Source organism: Pseudorasbora parva, chromosome 18, assembly GCF_024679245.1.
Source record: "Pseudorasbora parva isolate DD20220531a chromosome 18, ASM2467924v1, whole genome shotgun sequence".
Lineage (NCBI taxonomy): Eukaryota > Metazoa > Chordata > Actinopteri > Cypriniformes > Gobionidae > Pseudorasbora > Pseudorasbora parva.
The window spans coordinates 458,579-480,084 of NC_090189.1; the positions used below are offsets into that span (position 1 = coordinate 458,579).

The 21,506-nt window shown below is 44.9% G+C and overlaps 1 long non-coding RNA gene across 1 annotated transcript; it reads right to left on the reverse strand.

Annotated features, from left to right (window-relative positions):
* Positions 1–11,400: 11,400 nt before the first annotated feature.
* LOC137046677 (uncharacterized) lies at positions 11,401–20,071 on the reverse strand. The gene is made up of 4 exons (XR_010899024.1): positions 19,825–20,071; positions 18,367–19,575; positions 17,876–17,957; positions 11,401–14,318 (listed from the first exon to the last, which is right to left on the reverse strand). It is a non-coding gene; the product is annotated as an uncharacterized lncRNA (long non-coding RNA).
* Positions 20,072–21,506: the final 1,435 nt, after the last annotated feature.

Genomic DNA, 21,506 nt, shown 5'->3' on the forward strand with positions numbered 1-21,506 from the left:
TCAGCAGCGCGTCTCCTTCACCGGTTCATCAGCGCCCTCTGCTGTCACTGAGCGGCACTTCAGCAGCGCGTCTCCTTCACCGGTTCATCAGCGCCCTCTGCTGTCACTGAGCGGCACTTCAGCAGCGCGTCTCCTTCACCGGTTCATCAGCGCCCTCTGCTGTCACTGAGCGGCACTTCAGCAGCGCGTCTCCTTCACCGGTTCATCAGCGCCCTCTGCTGTCACTGAGCGGCATTTCAGCAGCGCGTCTCCTTCACCCGTTCATCAGCGCCCTCTGCTGTCACTGAGCGGCACTTCAGCAGCGCGTCTCCTTCACCGGTTCATCAGCGCCCTCTGCTGTCACTGAGCGGCACTTCAGCAGCGCGTCTCCTTCACCGGTTCATCAGCGCCCTCTGCTGTCACTGAGCGGCCCTTCAGCAGCACGTCTCCTTCACCGGTTCATCAGCGCCCTCTGCTGTCACTGAGCAGCACTTCAGCAGCGCGTCTCCTTCACCGGTTCATCAGCGCACTCTGCTGTCACTGAGCGGCACTTCAGCAGCGCGTCTCCTTCACCGGTTCATCAGCGCACTCTGCTGTCACTGAGCGGCCCTTCAGCAGCGCGTCTCCTTCACCGGTTCATCAGCGCACTCTGCTGTCACTGAGCGGCCCTTCAGCAGCGCGTCTCCTTCACCGGTTCATCAGCGCACTCTGCTGTCACTGAGCGGCACTTCAGCAGCGCGTCTCCTTCACCGGTTCATCAGCGCCCTCTGCTGTCACTGAGCGGCACTTCAGCAGCGCGTCTCCTTCACCGGTTCATCAGCGCACTCTGCTGTCACTGAGCGGCACTTCAGCAGCGCGTCTCCTTCACCGGTTCATCAGCGCCCTCTGCTGTCACTGAGCAGCACTTCAGCAGCGCGTCTCCTTCACCGGTTCATCAGCGCACTCTGCTGTCACTGAGCGGCCCTTCAGCAGCACGTCTCCTTCACCGGTTCATCAGCGCCCTCTGCTGTCACTGAGCGGCCCTTCAGCAGCGCGTCTCCTTCACCGGTTCATCAGCGCACTCTGCTGTCACTGAGCGGCACTTCAGCAGCACGTCTCCTTCACCGGTTCATCAGCGCCCTCTGCTGTCACTGAGCGGCACTTCAGCAGCGCGTCTCCTTCACCGGTTCATCAGCGCACTCTGCTGTCACTGAGCGGCACTTCAGCAGCGCATCTCCTTCACCGGTTCATCAGCGCACTCTGCTGTCACTGAGCGGCACTTCAGCAGCGCGTCTCCTTCACCGGTTCATCAGCGCACTCTGCTGTCACTGAGCGGCCCTTCAGCAGCACGTCTCCTTCACCGGTTCATCAGCGCCCTCTGCTGTCACTGAGCGGCACTTCAGCAGCGCGTCTCCTTCACCGGTTCATCAGCGCACTCTGCTGTCACTGAGCGGCACTTCAGCAGCGCGTCTCCTTCACCGGTTCATCAGCGCCCTCTGCTGTCACTGAGCGGCACTTCAGCAGCGCGTCTCCTTCACCGGTTCATCAGCGCCCTCTGCTGTCACTGAGCGGCACTTCAGCAGCGCGTCTCCTTCACCGGTTCATCAGCGCCCTCTGCTGTCACTGAGCGGCACTTCAGCAGCGCGTCTCCTTCACCGGTTCATCAGCGCACTCTGCTGTCACTGAGCGGCACTTCAGCAGCGCGTCTCCTTCACCGGTTCATCAGCGCCCTCTGCTGTCACTGAGCGGCACTTCAGCAGCGCGTCTCCTTCACCGGTTCATCAGCGCACTCTGCTGTCACTGAGCGGCACTTCAGCAGCGCGTCTCCTTCACCCGTTCATCAGCGCCCTCTGCTGTCACTGAGCGGCACTTCAGCAGCGCGTCTCCTTCACCGGTTCATCAGCGCCCTCTGCTGTCACTGAGCGGCACTTCAGCAGCGCGTCTCCTTCACCGGTTCATCAGCGCCCTCTGCTGTCACTGAGCGGCACTTCAGCAGCGCGTCTCCTTCACCGGTTCATCAGCGCCCTCTGCTGTCACTGAGCGGCACTTCAGCAGCGCGTCTCCTTCATCGGTTCATCAGCGCCCTCTGCTGTCACTGAGCGGCACTTCAGCAGCGCGTCTCCTTCACCGGTTCATCAGCGCCCTCTGCTGTCACTGAGCGGCACTTCAGCAGCGCGTCTCCTTCACCGGTTCATCAGCGCCCTCTGCTGTCACTGAGCGGCACTTCAGCAGCGCGTCTCCTTCACCGGTTCATCAGCGCCCTCTGCTGTCACTGAGCGGCACTTCAGCAGCGCGGCTCCTTCACCGGTTCATCAGCGCCCTCTGCTGTCACTGAGCGGCACTTCAGCAGCGCGTCTCCTTCACCGGTTCATCAGCGCCCTCTGCTGTCACTGAGCGGCACTTCAGCAGCGCGTCTCCTTCACCCGTTCATCAGCGCCCTCTGCTGTCACTGAGCGGCACTTCAGCAGCGCGTCTCCTTCACCGGTTCATCAGCGCCCTCTGCTGTCAGTGAGCGGCACTTCAGCAGCGCGTCTCCTTCACCGGTTCATCAGCGCCCTCTGCTGTCAGTGAGCGGCACTTCAGCAGCGCGTCTCCTTCAACGGTTCATCAGCGCCCTCTGCTGTCACTGAGCGGCACTTCAGCAGCGCGTCTCCTTCACCGGTTCATCAGCGCCCTCTGCTGTCACTGAGCGGCACTTCAGCAGCGCGTCTCCTTCACCGGTTCATCAGCGCCCTCTGCTGTCACTGAGCGGCACTTCAGCAGCGCGTCTCCTTCACCGGTTCATCAGCGCCCTCTGCTGTCACTGAGCGGCACTTCAGCAGCGCGTCTCCTTCACCGGTTCATCAGCGCCCTCTGCTGTCACTGAGCGGCATTTCAGCAGCGCGTCTCCTTCACCCGTTCATCAGCGCCCTCTGCTGTCACTGAGCGGCACTTCAGCAGCGCGTCTCCTTCACCGGTTCATCAGCGCCCTCTGCTGTCACTGAGCGGCACTTCAGCAGCGCGTCTCCTTCACCGGTTCATCAGCGCCCTCTGCTGTCACTGAGCGGCACTTCAGCAGCGCGTCTCCTTCACCGGTTCATCAGCGCACTCTGCTGTCACTGAGCGGCACTTCAGCAGCGCGTCTCCTTCACCGGTTCATCAGCGCCCTCTGCTGTCACTGAGCGGCACTTCAGCAGCGCGTCTCCTTCACCGGTTCATCAGCGCCCTCTGCTGTCACTGAGCGGCCCTTCAGCAGCACGTCTCCTTCACCGGTTCATCAGCGCCCTCTGCTGTCACTGAGCAGCACTTCAGCAGCGCGTCTCCTTCACCGGTTCATCAGCGCCCTCTGCTGTCACTGAGCGGCACTTCAGCAGCGCGTCTCCTTCACCGGTTCATCAGCGCCCTCTGCTGTCACTGAGCGGCCCTTCAGCAGCACGTCTCCTTCACCGGTTCATCAGCGCACTCTGCTGTCACTGAGCGGCACTTCAGCAGCGCGTCTCCTTCACCGGTTCATCAGCGCACTCTGCTGTCACTGAGCGGCACTTCAGCAGCGCGTCTCCTTCACCGGTTCATCAGCGCACTCTGCTGTCACTGAGCGGCCCATCAGCAGCACGTCTCCTTCACCGGTTCATCAGCGCCCTCTGCTGTCACTGAGCAGCACTTCAGCAGCGCGTCTCCTTCACCGGTTCATCAGCGCACTCTGCTGTCACTGAGCGGCACTTCAGCAGCGCGTCTCCTTCACCGGTTCATCAGCGCACTCTGCTGTCACTGAGCGGCACTTCAGCAGCGCGTCTCCTTCACCCGTTCATCAGCGCCCTCTGCTGTCACTGAGCGGCACTTCAGCAGCGCGTCTCCTTCACCGGTTCATCAGCGCCCTCTGCTGTCACTGAGCGGCACTTCAGCAGCGCGTCTCCTTCACCGGTTCATCAGCGCCCTCTGCTGTCACTGAGCGGCACTTCAGCAGCGCGTCTCCTTCACCGGTTCATCAGCGCCCTCTGCTGTCACTGAGCGGCACTTCAGCAGCGCGTCTCCTTCACCGGTTCATCAGCGCCCTCTGCTGTCACTGAGCGGCACTTCAGCAGCGCGTCTCCTTCACCGGTTCATCAGCGCCCTCTGCTGTCACTGAGCGGCCCTTCAGCAGCACGTCTCCTTCACCGGTTCATCAGCGCCCTCTGCTGTCACTGAGCAGCACTTCAGCAGCGCGTCTCCTTCACCGGTTCATCAGCGCACTCTGCTGTCACTGAGCGGCACTTCAGCAGCGCGTCTCCTTCACCGGTTCATCAGCGCACTCTGCTGTCACTGAGCGGCCCTTCAGCAGCACGTCTCCTTCACCGGTTCATCAGCGCACTCTGCTGTCACTGAGCGGCACTTCAGCAGCGCGTCTCCTTCACCGGTTCATCAGCGCACTCTGCTGTCACTGAGCGGCACTTCAGCAGCGCGTCTCCTTCACCGGTTCATCAGCGCCCTCTGCTGTCACTGAGCGGCACTTCAGCAGCGCGTCTCCTTCACCGGTTCATCAGCGCCCTCTGCTGTCACTGAGCGGCACTTCAGCAGCGCGTCTCCTTCACCGGTTCATCAGCGCACTCTGCTGTCACTGAGCGGCACTTCAGCAGCGCGTCTCCTTCACCGGTTCATCAGCGCACTCTGCTGTCACTGAGCGGCCCTTCAGCAGCACGTCTCCTTCACCGGTTCATCAGCGCCCTCTGCTGTCACTGAGCAGCACTTCAGCAGCGCGTCTCCTTCACCGGTTCATCAGCGCACTCTGCTGTCACTGAGCGGCACTTCAGCAGCGCGTCTCCTTCACCGGTTCATCAGCGCACTCTGCTGTCACTGAGCGGCACTTCAGCAGCGCGTCTCCTTCACCCGTTCATCAGCGCCCTCTGCTGTCACTGAGCGGCACTTCAGCAGCGCGTCTCCTTCACCGGTTCATCAGCGCCCTCTGCTGTCACTGAGCGGCACTTCAGCAGCGCGTCTCCTTCACCGGTTCATCAGCGCCCTCTGCTGTCACTGAGCGGCACTTCAGCAGCGCGTCTCCTTCACCGGTTCATCAGCGCCCTCTGCTGTCACTGAGCGGCACTTCAGCAGCGCGTCTCCTTCACCGGTTCATCAGCGCCCTCTGCTGTCACTGAGCGGCACTTCAGCAGCGCGTCTCCTTCACCGGTTCATCAGCGCCCTCTGCTGTCACTGAGCGGCACTTCAGCAGCGCGTCTCCTTCACCGGTTCATCAGCGCCCTCTGCTGTCACTGAGCGGCACTTCAGCAGCGCGGCTCCTTCACCGGTTCATCAGCGCCCTCTGCTGTCACTGAGCGGCACTTCAGCAGCGCGTCTCCTTCACCGGTTCATCAGCGCCCTCTGCTGTCACTGAGCGGCACTTCAGCAGCGCGTCTCCTTCACCGGTTCATCAGCGCACTCTGCTGTCACTGAGCGGCACTTCAGCAGCGCGTCTCCTTCACCGGTTCAGTCATGTGCAACGTTGGGCTTGTTTATATCTGAGCGCTTGTCCCTTTGATGCAGAATACAGCGGTGATGAGCATTTATACGGTTGATGGGCAAAGTATTCTTGAGTGCATTATAAAAAAATTATAAATTGTTAATAAATTATTATTTACGATATTTTAAAGTGCCCACGATAACAATATCGTGCATATTCATTATCGTGATAAATCGCATTATCGAAAATCGGCACATGTCTAGATTGGATTAAAATATCTGGATGAAGTTATCTGAGATCACTCGTGTGTTCCCTGAAGAGGGCAGATGATCGATACTCGAAACCGCGATCAGCAGCGATTGGCTGCCGGCAAGACAACGGAATGACATCATATCATTAAAAAAGACACCTGGCAAACAACAAGAAAAAGAGAAGAATAAAAAACACGAACTTTATAAGGAAACAGACAAACGACCAAACCAACATAAAAGTTAGATAAAGTAAATGTGCACTGTTTAGATGAACATGATTCCAATTATTCATATTCGCAATTTTATAATATTTGTACACACTTTACATTTTTATTTCAATGGTGTAATTTAATTTTGAATTAAATTTGAAGCAGATTTGTTAAGACTATTAATTAAAGTTTATTAACAGTCAAGATCAAATGATCTGCATCTCTTGCGCTGGTGGAGGGGCGGCAGAGTAGTGGTGCGGGGGAAGGGGGAGGGGCTCATCCCTTCAGACCCATAAATCATAAAACATGACAAGCTGTGTCTCATTTCAGAAGGCGGTGTCCTCCGGAGGTCGCATTCGAAGGCTGCACACTAGGGCTGCACGTTTTCAAGTTCTTCATTAACCGTTAACCGAGGCCCTTAGCGGTTAATACTCGGTTAACCAGAGTGTGCGTCAGGGTTATTATTAGTTTATTAATTTGACGACCGCCATCTCCGTAGTGAACGTGCCTATAGAGAGAAATGCACATCATGGATTACATAATCAGAGAGTAGCCTATTATTTTCGTTTTAAATTGTTAAAAGACATTTCAAGCTTTCTTAAGATCTATTTCATGTCTGCGAGGCGTACGCTGAGTTCGTTAAATTAGGATGAGATGCGCTCCAGTTCACGAGCAATGCGAGCGGCCGCGAGGGCGCCTGCACGATTAGAGTTAGTAAAATATGCAGCGGAGAGCGATTCCCACAGCGTTTGTCTCACGCGGCGGCGCCTCTCCCGGCAGAGAGTTCAAGCATCTGTGGACTCGGCCCTTCAGCTCTGGCCATCTTGCTTTCAGTCCGCGATCAGCTTTTTTGTTTTCTTCATTACAGTTAAAGTAACGTCTGCTTTTCTCTAGTCATTCACAAGTTTTTCACTTCAAACTTTCTCTCTTCTGATCCGTTATGCACAGCGCGCGCGGCTCCCGCTCTGCGTCTGCCCTAATGCGACTGATAGTCCAGTGCGACGTGTGTTATTTTCCTCTTCATGACGCATTTTTTCACTGATGCGACTCTTACTCCGGAACGACTTATAGCCTGAAGAATGCGGTAAGCACTGCATTGCAATACTTGCATTTCGCCCCGTCACTCTCATTTTTAAAGTGCTCCCACGCTTTTGTTTACCGCTTCATGTTAGAAAGCTGGTCATGTCTTCTTCTTGTGGATATTACAAATGTCTGGGAGCGCTCTTGCGGTCTCTAGTGGTGCAAAAATATATTACAACTAAATTCGAAGCACGTCATTGACGCCACTTAACCGAGCAAAATGTTCCACTCGGTTACGCACTTTTTAACGGTTAATCGGCTAACCATGGACACGCCTACTGCATACGTCATAAGGGCGTCTCATTTAAATAAAGTGAGTAGGACTCTCCGAATGCGACCGCCGAACGCGTCCTTCTTTCACAGGAATTCGGCGTGTGCATGAGGTTTATCCTTCACGGCTGGAGATAACCCACAATTCTTTGCGTCTCCGTTAACAACCGTCATTTTTTTTATATTATATGAAAAAACGGCACCGCCGCCAGATATTGATGCGAGCGTAGGTGTGGTGCTTAAATTAAGTAGTTCAAGCTTTGATGTTGTTTTTTAAGCTCTATTCCCTCAAACAGAGAGTTGTGGTAAACAGGATTACAACGCTTTAGTGCATTATAAACGTTTACATCAGCACACTGCTGACAAGACAAGAAACATTTCATAGTCATTTTCAAGTTATAAATAATTTTCATTCATATAACTGGTGTGAGAGCGCAACGAGGCTGAACGTGTTGGCATAGCAACCGGATACTCGTTTAGGATGTCTCGTTTAATTCTGATTGAGGACACTCCGCATACTGCATCCTCGCAGCCTTCGAAATTTAACGAAATGAGACACAGCTACAGACAAAATTATTTTTCCCACTATTTTCTGGAGTTTAGTGGAAGCAGCCCAAAGTGTCTGCATGGTCCTAGAGCACACAGGGCCGGAGTTACCAGTCACACAAATTAATTTATTAACAAAAATCAAAAAGTGCCTACTTTTTTGTGGGGGTTATAACAGCTTACACAACTTATACTTCCATGTGTACAGTAACTCTAAAGGGTTTCCTGTAAAATGACACTAAGATTTTGACCCTAGACCACTGTATGTGTGTGTGGGAGGCTTTTCAGTTTGGGTCGGCCACATCCAGGCGGAGATCCCCACAAATGGCCCTGAGTGTAAGCGGACTAGACCCCCCGTCATTATTAAAACATTTGTGGTCGTTAATTTCAGTCATTTTGGATAAATGATGATTTTCAGATGATGTTGCTAGATCATTTACAGTTCCCCATAGACTATATGGCTGTATAACTGAGTGAATATTAGGGCCACAGAGGAGAATGCAGTCATAATACTGCCACCGCTGTTTTACAGGAGGACAGTTCTTAAAATGGCAGAGTGGGGCATTTCGTGGAATAGTTCTTCAGTATGGTTTCACAAACAAGGACACACTTAGGCTGCGTTCACACTTGTCATGTTTGGTTGGATTAAAACGAACCCTAGTGCGGTTGCTCGGTTAGTGCGGTTCATTTGAACATATGTGAACGCTGCCATCCGAACCCTGGAGCGCACCAAACAAGCGGACCGAGAGCGCTAAAAAGACGGGTCTCGGTCCGCTTCCAAACGAACTCTGGTGCGGTTCGATTGATATATGAACGCAACACGGACCAAAGACATGTACACGGACCAAAAACAGGATGTAATGTCACAAGATGCCACGCATAATGCAGCTGATTTGACGACGCGGAAAGATCGGTGTATCCAGAATGAGTAACTTTAACGTTAGAGGGCAAACGTAGAGCAACGAGGAAGAGCCTCATCAATATTTGGTCTGACGAGCATGTTTCGAAAATGCTAGAAAAAACACAAAAAGCATACCTGGCTCTTCTCATCAGAGCACCTGTGTTGCCCATTAGTCGGTACAGACGACAGAACGGCCGTCTCTTTTCACAACGGAGGAAATCCTGGAGCTGTTTTGAATGTTTTGAACATTTTATGAGCTCTTCATGAGTTCTCAGCGGGTAAAAATAATACCATGTACACGCATAAAATGCCCGCGCGTTTAATCAGCACACAGCGTTGTTCTGAATGTTCGGTAAACGAGCTCCTACGTCATATAAGCCGACCAATCAGGTTGTGAGCGTCTCCCTGAGCCTTTGGTTCGGTAACTTTAGGTTCGCTGTTATAAATGCCCGTGTGAACGCTAAGCGGACCAGGACTATTATGTTTGTTTTTGTTTTTTGGTCCAGACCAAACGAACAGAACTACATGTGTGAACACACCCTTAATCTTTTGGCACATCAGCGTCACACTGACATACAATGGGGGGGGGGGGGGGGGTCAGGTCTCCATTTGAACATTTTCTACACTGTAAAAAATTATTTCAAAAATAATGTTACCTGGTTGCCTTAAAATTTTGAGTTTAAAAATGTAGTTAAAACACTGAAAATTGAGAATCGAAAAAATGTATTCAAATATTATTAAAAGATTTTGTAAGCATATTGGGTAATTGTGTGTTTTATTTGTGATGATGCAGTGAAACATGCATATTTTTTAATGATATTTAGACTAGAAACAAGACAAAATTACTAGAAGAGCATTTTTGCAGTGCAATCCACAAGCTATATAAATATAAATATATATATCTATAAAGCTTGAAGATAACTGGTCCAGCAGAGCAGGCTGTTCCCGCGCGCTGACTGAGCGGATCTGTTTAAATGCTGCGCTCCATCACTGCTGTGAGTTTAATCTGTGTTTATTCACTGATCCTACACCACAACTTCCTGGAAATGCTCTGAAAGTAAACAGGTCCAAACTATCCAGAAAATGCTCACACAAGAAACGAACCGAACCTTTGTTTGTGGTCCGAGGGAGGTTTCACACCTGTCATTTTGGTTCCGGACCAAACTGAAAATACGGACCAAACAAGGTAGGTGTGAACGCACCCTCAGGGTGTAGGTCGATTCGTTTGGTCCGGAACAAACAACAAAAACAAAACATATAGTCCTGGGGCCTGTACCGTGAAGCCGGTTTAGCTGGCTAGCCAGATTTATTTAAGCTTAGTTTGTGCCAATCCTGGGTTTTAGGTAGCATTAAAGTGGTTTGGCTTTTAGCGGTGTTCATCGCTATAGTGACTTACGCTCCACGGCTAACCTTCTCCAGGGCAGGTGATGTTCTGGATAAGAGATCTCAAACTGAAATTTTGTTGCTCCACGTTTGCCCTCTGACGTTAACGTTACTCATTTTGGATACACCGATCTTTCCGCGTCGTCAAATCAGCTGACTGTGCGTCGCATCTTCTGACATCACGTCCTGTTATTGGTCCGTTTACATGTCTTTGGTCCGTGTGGCGTTCATATATCAATCGAACCGCACCAGAGTTCGTTTGGAAGCGGACCGAGACTCATCTCTATAGCGCTCTCGGTCCGCTGGTTTGGTTCGGATGGCAGCGTTCACAGATGTTCAAATGAACCGCACTAACCAAGCAATCGCACCAGGGTTTGTTTTAATCCAACCAAACATGACGAGTGTGAACGCACCCTCAGAAGTGCTATTCCGCCATACTATTTATAGTTCTCCTTTTTAATCCGCTTGGAAAAGCGCCACGTTTTATTTTGTCATCACACTTGATCGTTCATCTAATACAACTGTATTTAAATAGAGAACATGTGGAGGTGTTTGGTGTCTTCTAACTCGTCACCGTGTGTCAGCGCGATTAAGAGCACTGAGACGAGAGCGGTGTGTTTCAACTCATCTTAGTTAAGGGAATAAAAGAGTTTAATATGAAAAAGCGGTGAAGTATCCATTTAATGGGCTAGTTCACCCAAATATAAAATGTCTGTCATTAACTCCTCTCCCTAATGTCGCTCCACACCCGTAAGACCTCCGTTCATCTTCACACACAGTTTAAGATATTTTATATTTAGTCCGAGAGCGTATGCAAGTGTATGCACAAGTTTTAACTCACGCGGGTGAAATCGCGGGAGGAAGCGTCATTTAAATGAGAGGCTCACGTCAATAACAAATGAAAGGTTATTATTAAGTGTAATATACTGGGATTGGGTTATATTTGGACATGTTTTTGTGTATTTAAATGTCTGAAACATCAAACTGATATTCTGTGGTAAAAACCGCGCGAAAGCAGATTTGAATCAGTGTTTGATGACGTCCGCACTGACCGTTGTAATATATCTATGGTATAATCACAGCCTGAGGAGTTACATGTCAAATATTTCTGCACGGCGGCAGCAAAAACCCTCGTCTTACCTTACTGTAGCCCAGGATTAACGGCATCGGCTCCAGCCACGACTCATTTAACTGCAGATTCGCTGTTTAGTTTATGTTTTCTCATTTGAATATTCTAATTTAGCGTCGCACGTCACTCACGCGAGATCTGCTTGAAATGAAAGCTGCCTTCACGTGCTATCAGAATTATCGTAAATACGAGTTTTCGAGGTAAAAACTGCACATGAACACACTCCGGTGTCGTGCTGGGAAGTTCGGGAGATAATTCCCAGATAGCACACATACGTCGGGCCGATGTCGGCGCGATGCACAAAGTTCCATCGGAAAGACATCGATCAGAGAGCGTTTGCTAATTGGGACAAAGTCGCCGAGACATCGGCATTTGATCGCGAATGCTGTCCGGCCGACGTGTGGACGATGCAAAACAGCAAATCCTGGCCACTATTCATGGGCTTTCTAGGACCTTTATTTAGGTCGAACCTTTCGGGTTACACCCAGATAGCACACTGGCATAGAATCAACGTTACACTCTCGGCATTAAAGACCAACGTCAGACACTCCATTCAAAACATCAATCTACACAGATGATTTACTTACCTTATGCTGAATGACGTTGATGTGAGTTGAGTGAAACACGATGTTGATTTCAGTTTGGTACAGTTAACGTTAACACATTTTCTGTTTTAAAAATAGCAAATACTTAATACTAATAAGATACTTTAGCCTGTTTATGTAATAATCACACATAACATTCAGTTAACATTGTTTTAATATTTACAGAGCAGTTACAGATAGCCTACATGTTTAGAGCAAACAATCTATATAAATATTCAATATGACAATATAATAGAAAAGGCATTTAATAGAAAAATGTATATAATAGAAAAGGCATTTACATTCAAATACACAAAGAGGTAGGCTATACAGGTACATAAATTAAAAGCAATATTTACTCAAGAACAACTGATCATGTACCAGACACATTATTTTTATTGGAGCACAAAAGGATATGTCAGTCAGAACATAATGAGACTCAAATCACAGGTTCTTTTCTAATGGTGACTGAGACTATGTGACACTTTTTGTGTTACACAAAATAAATGCATATGGGTGAGTAGATGGTTTATAAAGAAAGCTTACCCTTGAAAATGTAGGGCAGAAGAATATTGCAGATGAATTGGTTCTTTAGCAACTATTGCAGCCTACTATCAGCAAGTGTAAACTCCTTGGTGAAAAAGGTGACAAAGATGTAACCCACATTTTCAATAGCATAGAGAAATTATTTTTAATTACTTTAAAAAATAAAATGCATATTATGAGCCAAAAAAGAGGTTTAAACCACACTGAAAAGTCATTATTAAATACCGATGAGAAGGATGCAATACTAGAGAAACTGGAAAATAAAAGTTTGACCATTGGACAAGAAATACTGATCGAGTCCGCAAAGTCCAGCCAATCTCTTGAATTAAATATCTATTGTTTATATATTGACTACAAACTGAATTAATAGTTGTTAATGAAATAGGTTTGGCATTGGTAAATTGAGACTGGAAAAAATATAACCAGAACATCGACTCAAACTATGCATGTGCTGTATAATATCGAGTATTATTTTAGCAAAACTAAGCACTGCTGACAGTGGAGAAAATTTCAGTAAAGTCACTAAGAAAATGTATTAGGATTTGTAAACTTGTAGTTTTCTTTTCCCTCACAAACACAACAGTTACATTTGTACTAATCCTATTCTACAAATCACAAATTAATAAAATCGTGGGCTCATTTTTTCCATCAAGGGGAAAAAAATCATACTCACGATCTCACATCATCTAACAAGTAAAATTTGTCCATGGCTTCACACTTTTGATACATGTGTGCACCAAACGCAGAATAAAGATACGGTCACACTACACTTTACATTACATTGACGAGAAACCTTTGTATTAAAGTCAAGTAGATATTTTTTTTATATTTTGAATATACTGTTTTTAAATGTTGAATTCATGTTTATATAAAGACTGCAGAGCATGAAGTCATATCATGTTTTGTCATGTTTTTATCATTTGTTAATTTGTAGAATAGGACTTGTGCACCACCAGAAAATAATTTGAAAAGGTTTAACTGTTGTGTTCTTTGTGAGAAAGAAAAGTTTGCAACTTCTAAAAAAAACATTTTCTCTGACTTTAAGGGTGCTTTCACACCTGCCTCATTTAGTTCAGTTGAATCGTACTAGAGTTCATTTTCCTCTTTGGTGCGGTTCGTTTGGTGAAAGCAGCAATCGCACTCGGGTGCGCACCAAAAGCGGACTAAACAAGCGTACCGAGACCTCCTTGAAGAGGTGGTCTCGGTGCGCTTTCAAACGAACTCTGGAGCAGTTAGCTGGTGGTGAGAACGTGATCCGGCCTCGAACAGAACCAACTGCAAAAGTACTGATAATATTTTGACTAAACCAGCTGCCATAGTTAGCTGCGCTGACATTATGTGCATGACATTATTACCTGATAGATCGTTGGAAATATTTTCGGAATGAGCGTGTCAGAGTTAAGAATAATTAATGCACGCCTCCGATTGAAGTGACGAGTGATGTGCGCTCGCCGTCTGCAATACGTTGTTTTCAAGTCGCATCCGCGCTTCATTATAGAAAGGTATTGTTTGCATACTGTGGTTAATACACAATATGTAGTAGATTATGGCCAGGGACAAAACCTGCCCGCAGTTGTCTTTCTATAGTGTTATAGTTTGCTGGCTTTTCCTCTTCTGTTGAAATTTTCCCACAAAGTAAATTCTGACCAATCGAAAAGCAGTTTAGGTAATACACCATGGCCAATGAGTGATGTGGATGTTGTCACGTGTTTCAACTGGTTCGGACCAAAGCAATCAGTGTGGTGTGAAAAGGAACCAAAAAAGCTGTAAAATGCAACAATGTATTATTTAATTGTTTGGCCTTGGTTCGGACCAAATTAACTGAACTAGAGATGTGAAAGCACCCTAAGTGCACTGATGTGTGACTATTCTTTACAACTACAAATCCCACTGTCACAGGTGTTCAGTTTTTCTATAATAATACCCTCACAGAACAGGGTAGCAATCAGCCATCCATGCAAAAGCAGAGGTCAGTGTGGTGGACTGTTGGTACATCTGTCCAGGCCAACATTTGATGTCTTCATGCCTTCAACTGGGGATTCCCAGAGAACCTGTAACAAAAATAGTACAGTTCAAAATCCATTGTACATACTCATTACAAAGTATTGAATCTGGTTACACAAATTATCATACAAGGTTCAATTTAACTTTAGCTCAATATATAATATTTGCAGCATAATATTGCACAAAAGGCACGGTTTTGTCTTGCACTCTGAATATTCCATTAATTTGGCAATTTGTGACAAGCCCAGTGACATTGTCACATTTTCTTCTCTATTTAATTTTTATACAAAATGAATGATTAATGTAAAATATAAACAATGACATAACTAAACTGGAAAAATATTAGGGATGTCACAATTCTCAATATAATATTGACCCATTCGATACGACACCCTTGGATCAATAGGCGCTTGTGTATTGCATTAATTTCTGTGCATTTTATTTCTCTCTGAATTGGCTCTGTTTTGTGTGCCAATGAGTCTATGCTGATATGAGCAAAATATCCAATCACGATGCACTAAAGTTAGGGGGTGTTTAGCCACGGATGCAATGCTGGTGTCTTAGAGCGGTGAAGTGATGCTGGAGGGCGCACCACCATCTTTTAAACCTGTGGTGTGGGTGGGGTGTGCGATATCGAGTTAAAGAGTTAGTTCACCCAAAAATTAACCCAATAAATTCTGTCATTATTCCTCCTGTGGTTGGCCAGCCGTCAGACCTCCGCTCATCTTTACACACAGATGAAGATATTAGTGTTGAAATCCGATGATTTGATTTGATTTAATGGTTTATTTGAAAGGGGACAGTGCAATTTCATAAAACACATGAACAAACATGGTTAAAAAAGCCAGAATTAGCTAAAAGGCTATTTTTCATCTGTAGTCCCCTGGCCAAGATGTAAAAAAAGCAATTAAATACATATTAAAATATGTATCAGATGGCTCAGAAAGGCCTTCACTGACACCAATGTCATTTCCTCTCTCAAGACCCATAAAGGCACTAAAGACGTCGTTACAAAGCCCATCTCACTACAGTGGCTCTATAATCATTTTATGATAGTAAAGTAGTAAGTAAGGTAGTACTTTTTCAAAGTTCAGGAACTTTTGAGGGCGGGACTTGGGCGCTGAACATGCTGATTGGTTGAGCACACGCAGCATTTTATTTCAACCGCGCGTTCGTCTCAGCCATCTTACGTGCAATGTCTGTAATAGCTAATAATAATATACATTGTCATTTTAAATCTAGCTTTACAAGCTTTCTGAATATGCTGCTGAATCTGCATATTAGTGCTCTTTTCTGTCATAACCAGCAAAAGCAGCACAGCTTGAATCTCTTCCATACTTGTTATTAATTTTTTTTCACCATGTAAACGACCTGACCGATTACTTTTAAGTGTGTGTCCTTACATGACGTGACAGCGCGCGCCGTGCTCATGTTGACAAGAGAAGATAGTTAATTTTTCGGAGGGGTAAACATTTTATTTCGTAAGTTATGAAGATAATGTTGGAGTAATGACACAGCGTATATTGCCCCAGGCAGTTTTTACTTTAACTGCGCCTGACAGAAGATTTTTTTTTCTGAGATGATTATTACACTTTACAACAAATAAATAGCTATAAATAATACTGTATTAGTCCTGGTGGCCGTTAAGAGTTGCTATGGCTACAGTTAACACATTCCAGCTGCTGGAGAAAACATCGGTGACATTTTTGATGCGGCAGACAAGCTGCATGTGACAAAATGATTGCGATTGAAAGTCATCACATGTAAACCCCAGATCGGTTTAGATAATGTCTCATGTAGACAGTCCACTAAATCTTTCAATCAGTATACACAAAAATGATTTCTGTCTGACATTGATGGAGGAGCAGTCGCGCAGTAGGTTACATCACCGGACTAATATGCCTAATCTTCCCGGAACTTTAGATCGCGGTCGAAACGCAGACAGTTGCAGGTTTGGGGGGGGTCTTGATGAGTATCTGCTTGGATACTCATCAAGATGGACATGCTGACATACTTCTTGTGCGAGTTTGTCCGTTTAAGCGCAAGATTTGTAAGAGAACTCAATATTTGCGCGCTGTGAGACGTGCGCGCTCTCGGATGATGCACAGAGACAGATCTTCTCAAAGCGCGCGTGAGTTCTCATTCGTGTCTTCTGGCTCTACACGCGGGTGATGAAGGTGAAAATGACTGGTTTTTCTTTTATTATCACTGTTGTTGTAGTGTATAACTGAGGAGCCAGTACGTGTATCCATCGACAGGATAATTTAATAAACAAAGCATAATTTTCAAGTTATAACCCATATTATATAGTTCGGCCATATTGTTTTGGTGATGAAAGTCTTTTGGCAGAAAGCCGAAAATTTGGTGCATCCCTACTAAATAATGACTTCTATAGTGATGGGTGATTTTAAAACACTTCTTCCTGAAGCATCCGAGCATATCGATTCATGACCAAACTGCTGAAATCACGTGACTTTGACGATCCGAATCATGATTCGATACTGATTCATAACGGTTCGAAGCTTAAGGAAGCAGTGTTTTGAAATCAGCCATCACTATATAAGTCGTTATTTTGCTTTTTTTGGCGGACAAAAACTATTCTCATCGCTTCATAAAATTAGTGTAGAACCACTGTAGTGAGATTTTTCATTTTTGGGTGAACTAACCCATTAAATTCATATAACAAGATTATAACAGATAATTCCATTAGATTTTGAAAAATGTAATTCAATTTTGTGGAAAAGTTTTCCTTAATTTAAGTTCGTTCAATAGCTTTGTTTTTGAGTGTATTTTCCAGACTAACAATGTAACATTAAATCTATCAAAATAAATTAAAAGTATAGTTCACCCAAAAATGAAAATGTGATGTTTATCTGCTGACCCGCAGGGCATCTGAGATGTAGGTGTGTTTGTTTTTTCAGTAGAACTCAGATGAAGATTTTTTAACTTTGACATGCATTATACGAGCGATATTAATCCATATTAAACCCCAACCCCTGTGGCTCATGGCGACACATCGAAACGATCGGTTTCTGTGATAAACACAACTGTATTTGTTATTTTTTTACCTCATATAAGACGAATCTCATTTAGGATGAGTAAGTCAAAATCCCGGCGCAAACGTAGATGCCTCATTCGACCGATCCATCGAGGCACTAATAAGGCATATATCTATGATCGCACCGGGTTTTGACCTTCTTAGATGGAACTAATGGTGTTGGGATGGGAATACTAGATGAGATTCGTCTGATATGAGGTAAAAAATAACACAAATACTGGTGTGCTTCTCACAGAAAGTGATCGTTTTGTGTTTTAAGACATCAATGTGTCGCCACGTGCCGCTGTGTTTAATATGGATTCGTATGTCTGTGTGTTTTTTACTCTCATAGAAATACACCCCATTGACATGCATTATATGAGCAACAGCTAAGTTAAAAATCTTCATTTGTGTTCTACTGAAGAAATAAACACACCTACATCTCGGAAGCCCAGCAGATAAACAGCACAGTCTAATTTTTTGAGTGAACTATACCTTTAATACAGATTGAAGCCTGTTGTTTTCAGTCTTTTGATCTGGGATAGTGGCAGCTATTGGGGATCTCACCATCTTCATGTACTAATTGTAGATGTCATCAAGGCCTTGTCCTGAAGAATCTCAGCACCAAACGCTGGGCTTTATATCTGATCTGGTAATAAGAGCACAGCAATAACTGTAAGAACTCTAATGATATCTTTACCCTCTGACACTGTATTGTGATATAATTCAAACATTTTAGAGGCTAATAGTATGAGCAGTGAGTACGCTGAAAAATAACTTAAATGCCTAAAGTTGTTGACCGCCTGAACCACAGTCAGCATTTAAAGTATTTAAGTATTTAGTAAAAGTATTTAAGACCATAACATCCTGTTATCATAATAGTTAATCATAAATACAAACTATAACACATTACATTTGTCACCTTGTCTAATTTTGCTGATTATTTTACCCTAAAGGCTTTTCAGACGGTCTCACTGTAACAACATGGAGTTAATGTTTTTAAAATGTACAGACCCCCAACTTTTGAACAGTAGTATAATTTTTGAGGTTTTGCTTACCAGTCATCTAGTTTTTAGCCTGAGATTTTCTTCAACAGGAGTGCAGGCCATCAGCATGGAAGAATCTAGGAACATAAACAATTTATCACAGAGCCTATATAATGTCAGGCTTATTAGAAGGAAACAAGCTAGAGCAGAGGTGAAACGCAGATAAGAGAAAGTAGAATATGCAGAGTATACATACAATAATTTCTTAACATAATTTGTTTTAGGCTTACTTCATTTTACATTGCTCAGTGTTACTTACGTGTGGTTGTCAGAACCTTGCAAACTGTAATAAAAAATAATTTTGCAAAAGAAAATAACATGCATGGTGATGTAGGTAAAATATTTATTATGGTAACACTTTGGTATGGGAAACATTTACTTAACTTTTGCCTCAAATTCATAATTTACTGCTCAATAGATAGTAAGGTAGTTGTTGTAGCGTTTAAGTTTAGTTAGATACCAGGAAGAATTTAGGGATGTTGTAGTATAAGGTCATGCATTAATATGTGCTTAATAATACTAATAAACAGCAAATGTGCAAGCTAAGAATTGTTCACCTTACTAAAGTGTTACCTTTTGTAGAAAAAATACTAAAGATTTAATGAGATTTTACCCTTCTCTGTCAGCAGCCCATGGGACCATCCCTTGCCTCCGTTGTTGAATTATTATTTTACTGAAATCACGGGGGAAAAAATGAACGTAATTGGTATTAAATAATTAAACATTAAATGTAATTTAGGTTGTTGTTGTTGTTTTTTTACCGTGAAAGATCATTTCATTTGATTTTGGCGTTTCCTGTAATAACATTAACTTATAGTGAAGTTAGGTTAAATAAATTAGCTCACTTCCAATAACCCATTGACAGACTACCAGCAAACCTAAAAAAAAAACTATCAAAGCCTCTCTTCTGCACATAAAGACGTGATTAAAAACTCACTTTCATTAGAGCTAAAGTATATTAGCAAACTGCAAATAAAAAACGGTTGAGATGCTAACGGACTTTTTCAAAGACACTGAACAATTTTAATAAAGTAAATATTCGACAGAAGCGTGTCAATTACAGTAAGAAACGTGTACGGAACAGTTTTATATTATTTGTGTAATGTTTATGGACTAAACTTACCTGAAAGCAGCGAAAATAACAAGAGCGTGTCCGTTACTGTGCTGTTGCTGGCTTGCTGCAAACTCCGGCCCGTTTCCATGGTAACTTCCAGTGTTTGACTGTTCAACGCGCACGCCCGTCAAAGTCACGCAGCAGCATTACGTAAATAAACACGTACATTACCAATTTAATGAACAGTCAGTTTATTGATCAGATGATGACAAATGTTCAGACAGTTTGGCAACTCAAAAAACTTTGGCACAAGAGTATGCACCATTTCTGACTAAAAACTGTGAGGAATTCTTGGAGTGAAAACTGCGATTACAAACTGCCTGTTTTTTTTCTGATTTCCTCAAGTGAAATTTTACCTAAAACCCACAGATGGCGTCGCGTCGCTTCGTCTTTCTCTCGGGTTGGTGGCAAAGAGATGAATGGGCATCATGAGCAAACAACAGATAAACACAGCATCGGCCTCCAGTATATTGGGCCGACCCAAAGCCGACGAGCTGGAAATAAAGCGATATTCGCGTATGCCTGGCCGATACTTATTCGATGTTATGATTTGGAGGCCGACGTCCGCTCTGGGGCCGACGTCGGCCAGACGTATGTGTGCTATCTGGGTTTAGATACCCAAGTTCCCGAGATGGGCGTGGCATAACCGTTCAAAATGGCGGATGTTAAACGAATTTCTGCTGTGGCAGGTGTTTTAGTTTTTTTCCCACAACAGTTTCATTGTCTTGTCGTGAAGTAGTACATATTTACATAAATTAATAATCATTTGAAGCATTATGTATGTTAAACACATCGAAAATCGCTTCTAGTTGACCATCATTCCAGAATAGTGAGGAAGCTGACTATCTAGATAGTGTGGTAAAGTTATACAATAGGATCATATGGCTGAAAACTATTGCCATTTGAGTCTTTAAGCAGCCTTATCTTGTCTACATTATGCCTTTATTGTGAATGTGATTATAAACGATACGCTTTCGTGTTGTGCTGCTGTGTTTGCCAGTGATTGTGATTTTCTGACTGAAATGGTTATAGTGTTAAAACTACATTTTCCAAAAATGCACAAAAGTCTGAACCTGGCGTCCTCCATTCTCTCCGACAACAAAGAACACAACAAGCTCGTAATCCCGACTTCTGAAGTGCTAACTTCCGATAGCGTGTGAAGACGGTAAAAGGCTCGTTTGAGATGCGCCGCGCCTGAAATGAAGGCCAGACTAGGCAGAGGAGTGAAACAGTGCAGTTAAAGGGATAGTTCAACTAAAAACGAAATGTCTGTCATTAACTCCTCTCCCTAATGTCGCTCCACACCCGTAAGACCTCCGCTCGTCTTCACACACAGTTTAAGATATTTTATATTCATGATTCGGATCGCGAGTCAAACTGCTGAAATCACGAGACATTGGCGATCCGAATCATGAGTCGATTCGCTGACTCATAACCGTTTGAATCTTTATTTGAGGATTGAACACAAACGCGGAAGAGAAGCCAATGCTGAATAAAGTCGTAGTTTTTGTTATTTTTGGACCCAAATGTATTTTGGATGCTTCAAGAGACTCTAATTAACCCACTGATGTCTCATATGGACTACTGTGATGATGTTTTTATTCCCTTTCTGGACATGGACAGTATAGTGTGCATACACTTGCATACGCTCTCGGACTAAATATAAAATATCTTAAACTGTGTGTGAAGATGAACGGAGGTCTTACGGGTGTGGAGCGACATTAAAATTAAAAATGAGCATTTGCACAAAAACACAATTTACATACGTAGTTAACAAAATGTTTTACACATAAATGTAAATGATCAGGTCAGAAACACTGTTTCATGTTTTGCATTATTCTAGGACTATCGCTAACTCGTGTAATCAAAAGGCTTTAAAAACAACTCAAATATGTAAGTCTTTTAATATTTTCCTTTGATGTGATCTATTCTGATGAGTTATATACCCCTGTCTTGTAAAATTAGTTTTTTTCTTCTTCCTTTCTTTTTCTTGTTTTGTTTGTTTGTTCTACTCACTCTTTGTTTATTAATTGATATC